The sequence below is a fragment of the Triticum urartu genome, chromosome 2A (genome assembly GCF_056163025.1).
Source record: "Triticum urartu cultivar PI428250 chromosome 2A, HENAU_Tu73, whole genome shotgun sequence".
NCBI classification, from domain to species: Eukaryota; Viridiplantae; Streptophyta; class Magnoliopsida; order Poales; family Poaceae; genus Triticum; species Triticum urartu.
The window spans coordinates 306,546,881-306,555,613 of record NC_141874.1 but is presented as its reverse complement, the minus strand read 5'-3'; positions in this window follow the sequence as shown (position 1 = coordinate 306,555,613).

The window sequence follows — 8,733 nt, the reverse complement described above, 5'->3', positions numbered from 1 at the left end:
CGTTATGCCCCAGATGACGTTGCTACGGATGCAGCTAAGCAGGAGAAGTTTCTGGAAGGACTGAATGATGAACTAAGCATGAAGTTGATGGTAGCAAGTTTCAACAACTACCAGGAGTTGGTAGATCGTGCCATCATGATTGAAGGGAAGCAACAGCAGATGGAGAGCCGTAAGAGGAAGTATGGACAGGGGAAGTATAACTCTGGAGCCCAGCAGAAGCCCCGTTTTACCCCTAAACCGGGATTTCAGTTTCAGCATACCCATGGAGGAGGTAGCTCGCACAACCATAATGGCCACAAGAATGGTAATGGGAATGGAGGAAGCAACGGCCAGAACCGTACCACCCCATCGACCCCAACCAAGAGAGACCTGAGCCAAGTCACCTATTTCAAGTGTTCGAAGACCGGACATTATGCCAATGAATGTCCTGAAGGCCAGAATGGAAATGGCAATGGAAGCTCTGGGAAGAAGCCGAACCCTTTCAATAGGGGACAGGTGAACCACGTTAATGTGGAGGAGGTTGAAGATCAGCCCGATGCAGTAATCGGTAAGTTTTTGGTTAAGTCATTTACTGCACTCGTTCTTTTTGATACTGGTGCATCGCATTCATACATATCAAGGGGATTCGTGGATAAGTATAACCTGCCAACCCAAGCCCTTAGGTCACCCATGTTAGTAAGCTCACCAGGAGCGGAGTTTAAGGCTAGACGATGGTGTGATCGGTTACCATTAAGGATTGGTAACTATGTGTTTCCCTCAGTCCTAATAGTATTGGAATCTCAAGGATTGGATGTGATATTAGGCATGGATTGGTTATCAAAGTATGAAGGGAATATTGAGTGTGCTAGTAAGTCAATTTTGCTTACTACACCAGAAGGGAGAAGGATCAAGTATGTATCCCGGCATGTACCAAAAAGGACACAAGTGAATTGCCTAACAGGAGTTGTGCAAGAAGAAGTACCGGTGGTAAAGGATTTTCCTGATGTATTTCCTGAGGAATTGCCAGGCATGCCACCGGATAGAGACATTGAGTTTTTGATTGAGTTATTGCCAGGTACAGGCCCAATATCGAAGCGACCATATAGGATGCCAGCAAAGGATTTGGTGGAAATTAAGAATCAGATTAAGGAGTTATTGGATAAAGGTTACATTCGCCCAAGTTCTTCACCTTGGGGATCACCCGTACTTCTAGTGGAAAAGAAGGATGGATCATTAAGGATGGTTGTAGATTATCGGGGATTGAATGAAGTAACCATCAAGAACAAGTACCCACTGCCAATGATTAATGATCTGTTTGATTGTTTGCAAGGAGCTAAAGTGTTTTTCAAGATTGATTTGCGATCAGGGTACCACCAATTGAAGATTCGAGAGCAGGACATACCTAAGACAGCTTTTACCACGAGATACGGATTGTATGAGTATACCGTTATGTCATTTGGATTGACTAACGCGCCTGCCTATTTTATGAACCTGATGAACAAAGTGTTTATGGAGTTTTTGGATAAGTTCGTCGTAGTGTTCATTGATGACATCCTGGTTTATTCAAAGAATGAAGAGGAACATAAGGAACATTTGCGTTTGGTTTTGGAGAAACTAAGGGAACATCAGTTATATGCCAAATTCAGCAAATGTGAGTTTTGGTTGAAGGAAGTTGGATTCCTCGGACACGTTATATCTGGAGAAGGTATAGCAGTTGACCCCACAAAGGTTGAGACCGTAACCGAATGGGAAGCACCAACAACAGTTGGAGAGATCCGGAGTTTTCTTAGACTCGCAGGGTACTACCGGAGATTTATTGAGAATTTTTCAAGGATTGCGAAGCCTATGACGGAGTTGTTGAAGAAGGATACTAAGTTCAAATGGACTGAGGAGTGTGAGGCTAGTTTTCAGGAGTTGAAGAAACGATTGGTTACCTCACCAGTGTTGATATTGCCAGATCAGACCAAGGATTATGAGCTGTATTGCGACGCTTCACGTCGAGGACTTGGAGCAGTGCTTATGCAGGAAGGAAGAGTGGTTTCGTATGCTTCACGACAACTGAAGCCTCATGAGTTGAATTATGCCACGCATGATTTGGAGTTAGCAGCCGTAGTGCATGCATTGAAGACGTGGAGACATTTCCTCATTGGAAATCATTGTGAGGTGTACACGGATCATAAGAGTTTGAAGTACATTTTCACGCAGAAGGAGTTGAACCTCAGACAAAGGAGATGGTTGGAGCTCATCAAGGATTATGACATGAGATTACATTACCATCCCGGAAAAGCTAATGTAGTAGCTGACGCATTGAGCCGTAAGAGCCATGTCAATACGATAATGACGGGAAGTATACCCAAGGAGTTAGCAGAAAACCTTCGTGAACTAAGTTTAGAGATAGTTCCGAGAGGCTATGTAGCAGCATTGGAGATTAAGTCAACATTGATGGATAAAATCAGAGAAGCTCAGAAATCTGACAAAGAGATTGCTGCTATAAAGGAGAAACTTAGCAAAGGAAAAGCAAAGGGATTTCGTGAGGATGAGCACGATACCCTATGGTTTGAGGACCGTGTTTATGTGCCCAATGACCCGGAGATCAGGAAGTTGATTTTGCAGGAGGCACATGATTCACCGTATTCGATTCACCCAGGGAATACCAAGATGTATTTGGATTTGAAAGAAACATTCTGGTGGACCGGAATGAAGAAGGATATTGCAGCATATGTAGCAGTTTGTGACGTATGTCAGAGAGTAAAGGCGGAGCATCAGAAGCCAGCAGGATTATTACAACCATTGCCGATACCCGAATGGAAGTGGGATAAGATAGGCATGGATTTTATCACAGGACTACCCAGGACGAAAGCAGGGTATGACTCGATATGGGTAGTAGTTGATCGTTTGACGAAGGTAGCACATTTCATCCCAGTAAAGACCACTTACACCAGTGCTAAGTTGGCAAAGATATACATGACAAGGATCGTATGTTTGCATGGAGTTCCGAGGAGCATCGTATCAGATAGAGGAACCCAATTTACCTCAAAGTTTTGGAATCAGTTGCATGAAACTTTGGGAACCAGACTAGAGTTCAGCACAGCTTTTCACCCACAGACAGATGGACAGACCGAGAGAGTCAATCAGATTTTGGAAGATATGCTGAGAGCTTGTGCACTAGATTATGGATCAAGTTGGGACGAAAACTTGCCGTATGCGGAGTTTTCTTATAACAACAGTTACCAAACCAGTTTGAAGATGGCCCCTTTCGAAGCTTTATACGGAAGGAGGTGCAGGACACCGTTGTCATGGAACGAAGTTGGAGACCGACAATTCTTTGGACCGGATTTGATTAAGGAGTCTAACAGAAAGTTAAGTTGATTCGCGATAGGCTCAAGGTAGCCCAGTCCAGGCAGAAGAGCTACGCAGATTCTAAACGCAAGGAGATAGTTTACGAAACCGGAGATAGAGTTTATCTTCGAGTATCCCCACTTCGAGGAGTTAAGCGCTTTGGAGTTAAGGGAAAATTAGCACCGCGTTTCGTTGGACCATTTAAGATCTTGAAACGTATGGGAGAAGTCGCGTATAAGTTGGAATTACCAGAGGGACTGTCAGGAGTTCATGATGTATTCCATGTTTCTCAGCTGAAGAGATGTCACGCCGAGATGGCGGAGGTACCGCTAAGAGATACCGTGCCACTTGAAGCAATTCAGTTGAAGGACGACTTAACATATGAGGAGAAGCCAGTCAAGATTCTCGATTATGCCAGCAGAGTTACCCGCAGCAAGGTTATCAAGTTTTGCAAAGTTCAGTGGAACCACCATTCAGAGGATGAAGCCACCTGGGAGAGAGAAGAAGATTTGCTCAAGGATCACCCTCACCTATTTTCTAGCCAACCCGAATCTCGAGGGCGAGATTCATCTTAAGGGGGGTAGGTTTGTAACATCCCAAATTTTCAATTTGGAATGTTATACACTAGACCATCATGCATAACATATTTTCTTGCATCTTGGCCGATCCTAGAAAATTCACGCAACTCAAGGACCTCCGGAGAGAGTTGGGGATTTCGTTATTTTCATATTTGAGAGTTTCTCAAATTTTGAAAAGAGGATCGTTTGATTTATTTGTTTTATCTTCAATAAATTTTCCGGTGTCAAAATATGAGAGAGGGAATAATATGACTTTCCCAAAATTTAGGAAAATGAAGATTTAATAAATAGATCAATTTTGTTTGCCGGAGTTTTATTTGCATTTTATTAGGATAGGAAAAAATGCGCGTTTTCGAAAATTGCATTTTAGGTCCGGAGAAAAGTTCATTTTGTTCGGCTCATTTTTAGGAGTCGGGGAAAATTTACTTTAGATTTTTCGGAGTTCGTTTAGATCTCTTTTTTTTTCTTCTGCGCGCGGAAACTATTTAAAAAAAACAAAAAAAAAACTGGAGCAGGCCGGCCAGGCCAAGGCCCAGCCGGGCCGAAGGCCACCGCGCGCCTAGCGCCAGGCGCCAGGGAGCCGGCCGCCGCCGCCTCTCTCCTGTACCGAATCCTAGTAGGACTTTGGTCCTACTTCCGTATATTCCTTTTCTATTTCTAGATCTTTTCCTTTCCTCTTTTCTATTCCTATTCCTAGTCTAATTCCTTGCCCTCTACCCCAAGTAAACCCCTCCCCTCCCCAATATAAATACCCAAGCACCCCCCCCCCTCTAAATCATCAAACCCAAAGCCTAGAGCACCACCCCACGCCGCGCCGCCGCACCACCCCACACCCGCGCCGCCGCCGCACCTTGCCGCCGCCGCCCCACACCCACGCCGCCGGAGCCCCTCACCGGAGGTAGCCCCGCGCTACATCTATTCTTTTCATCGGATCGTTTTCTTCTAATCGTTCCGATTCTTTTCTTCTCTAAACCGTTCCGGTTTTCTAGATCGGTTTTTCGTTCGGTTTTTCTTCTCCGAAACCCTAGATCGGATTCGTTTTCTTCTCCGATTTAGTTGTCTTTGGACCGTCCGCCGGACCGTTCGTCCTAACGAACGTGATCACCGGATTTTTTCTAGGTTAACGACGTCCGTTCGTTTAACCGTTCTTCTTTTTCTTTTCGTCGGATTTACTCCGCGATCGCGATCTCAGATCTGATCTTCTTTCTAGTTTTTCTTTTCGCTCGTTTATCGGAATCAGGTGATTCAAGCGCCTGGAGTTTCGTCTCGAAACCGCCGTTCCGTCTAATCAACTTGAACAAGTTTTTGCCCCGGTAAAATTTGACCTAGTTTCAACTTGCTAGAACCGAGTTGTTCTCTTTCGCCGTTTGTTTTGGTTTCTTTGTTCGGTTCTTTCTTTCTTCTCGACCGGAGTTCTTAAATTGAACCTTCTGGTTCGTTCTCTTGTTCGAGTTTTACCTGTGCATTAGATGAGTACTTATTGTATGCTTGTTGTTTGTCTGCGATAGATTACCCGGATTGCGCCGCTTGTTACTTCGAAACCCTAGGACTCGCAGATCATCAGCAAGGCAAGTAACACTTTGATCATACCTTTTCTACAACCCATGTTTTATTGCATTAGATCAATCCTCACACATTGCATGATTAGGATCTAATTAAATTGTGGGATGGGAAGTAGATGAGGTAGTACCTATTACCTGTATTACTATGAAACCTTTGGGAGTTACTTCTACGTTTGCTTATTATTATGCCATGCTATGCTAGTAGACGTGGATTGGGTGAGTGATATCCATGACAGATGTGAGTTGATAATTTTAATGGTTTATCTAAGGTGGCAACTTAAACACACATCTGGGTGGATTGAGGCACCTGATGTCTATCAGGACTTGCCTGTTTTTTTTGGACCGCCACCCAGGCTCAAAGGGATCATAAGATCTTTCATGCTAGAAACTTCCTTGTGCAGCCACAAGCCATTATGGGCTCTGGCATAGTTGACTAAGTTGTGCGAACTCTTACGGGGTGGACTAGCAGATGTAGGGGTTGTAGGTGGTACGGTCTACCCCACATGTAAGGTGCTAGCGCTTCTGAAAGACTGTGTCTCGGTCATCCGTCTTCTCAAACATCATGTAGTGCGAGAAATCAAACGGAGGCGATCGAGTCTTGTGGGGAAAAGTGCGCAAACCTCTGCAGAGTGTACAAACTAATCATGATTAGCCGTGTCCCCGGTTATGGACATCTTGAGTATCTAGTACTTGAATATCATTGTGAATCTCAACATGTTACTTCTAATTAATGTTGTTGGGTTTTAATTATTTTTAATTGGGATTGAGAATGCTGTCAACCATTCTCAATGTTTCACAACCACCATGATAGTTAAATAAACTTATTCCTTTGCAGTAGGGAAAAATTGGCTTTACGCAAAACTGTAACCATAGAGCTTTCCACCAGCCATATGTGCATATAGTATAGCTGATTCATTCCATTACTCTCTATGTGTTACTTTGCCAGCATATTCCATGTGCTGACCCGTTTTCGGGCTGCAACTTCTCATGTTGCAGACTTTTTAGACGACGAGTAAAGAGCTTTTAGGTCGTGGCCCTATACTCAGTGATGCCGCTGGAGTTGATGGACCCATTTATCTTTCGAGTCTTCCGCTGTTATCGATATTAGATGGCCTTCAGCCATATTTATTGTAATAAGTTCTTTTTCAGCCATCAATGTAATAAGTGTGTGATTGCAACTCTGCTATAAAACCTCGATGTACTGTGTGGTGTCAGTATTACTGATCCAGGGATGACACCGTAGCACAGTAGACGTGATCCATTCGGGTCAGGTCGCTACAATGAACCTGGACTCAACTTGGAAAACCAAGTGTGCCACTGGAAAGAGGGGATGAAATCGCTTGAAAACGATATAAAGATCATTGGAATCGGAGTTACAGTTTGGAAATGGCAAGCGTTTTAAGAATGACACTGGTCTGCAATTTACAGCAAGTAGGCATCTAAATGCAATGAAATGAACATGCTACAGCCACCAAACATGACAACAAAATACATGGAAGGGATGCACACAAGATGCTTAACAAAAGACTAGCACTGAGCCACGGCCAATTCATCCATTATGAGGTTCAAACAAGCATGGCAAAAATGCAAATGCAAAACAGATTCCAGACTTGGTGAAATTAACACTTGTCTGAAATTTCAGATCACGAAGCCCTCTTCGGAGCAGCAAAACAACATGATACATGACCTGATTAAGATAAGTAAGAACATGGCATGGAGATACTCAACAAGCTTAACAAAAGACCCAAAGTGACCTGGGGCCAAAAGGGTTCACAAAATATACTAACGGGTACACGACATAGCTAAAACACAATCAGTTTTCAGACTTAGTGAAAACTGAGACATGCTGAAATATAACTCACGAAGGCATGTAAACGAGCTTGATGCACTCACTACGGTGTAAGTCATGGCAAGGCAAGCATACATACATTAATAAGGCACAAAATACAAGCTAGACATGGCAAGAACAATGGCATAGCATGCACGGATCAACCACAACAATGCCGGCAAAATCGCAAACGAGTTGACGATCTGCCCAGATTCACCATGAAGCAAAAGTAGAGCTCGATTGACTCAAGCTAGGGTGCTCCATAATTGCAAAAAAAAGACATGGATGGATAGAGCATAACAAGATTAACAAAACTCCTTTACTGATCATCCTCAAAAGAGGCACGGATCACTAGGAAACAACACGAACATAGGGCATCATGAACTAAATAATTCCAGACAGTGAAAACTACTAAGTCCCTGAAAACAGATTTACCGGGTGCCTCACTTTGCAAGCTTGCACAAGTCACCACACACATCACAAAAATGCATGGGTTCCACCTCTGGAAAGAAGACAAAATCCTTAACAAAACATATGAAGGACTCACAGGCATAGCATGCACACAATAATCATGGCAAAAATGACAAAAGTCTAAGATGAACTAGCAGATCTGACAATTAACTCACGAAGCCCTCTTCTAACAGTATTTCGGGCATCAAGACGAACTCAAATGAAAATGGTGCTATGGAATGAAATGATGTACTCTCTGAGATGAACATTTTGATATGTTATATGCATGAATCGGAGCTACGGATGCAAAGTTACGGAGCCGCGAACATGGGCATATGGAGTAAAAATTCTGAGGACTTGGTGAAAAAAACTACCCAGATCTGGATCTAGGGTTTCGGATCACTGTAGCAACCGGGTCGGGGCGCGCCTCCCGAGGCGACTCCGGCGAAGACGAGGATGGCGGTCGGCGGGGGCGACGTCCGGTGGCCGGGGCGGCGGCGCCGGGGGCCGCGGTGGCCGGGGCCGGGGCCGGCTGCGGGCCGGGTGACGCCGGCGAGCTCCGCGGCGGCTCGGGGCGGCGACGGCGGATGCGGCGGCCCGGTGACGAGGTGGCGACGGCGGCCGGCGGGGCGGGCCGCGGCGGCGCGGCGCCGGAGTGGAGGGCGACGGCGGCGAGGCGGCTTCGGGCCGGGGAGGGCCCGCGGCGGGCTTGCGGGCCTCGGGCGGCGGCGGTTCGCCGGGGTGCCACGTGGCACGTGCTGAGAGGGCGGCGGGGCGGCGGACGTTGTCCGGCCTGGCGCGGACACGTCCGGCGGCGGCGGGATCTGTTTTTTTTCTAGGGTTTCGGAGAGGGAGAGAGATCCGAAAACGGGGGGCTATTTATAGGCATAGGAGGAGTTAGGAGAGTCCAAATGAGGTGCAGTTTTCGGCCACGCGATCGTGATCGAACGCTCTAGGTCATGGAGCAGAGTTTGGTGGGTTTTGGGCCAAATTGGAG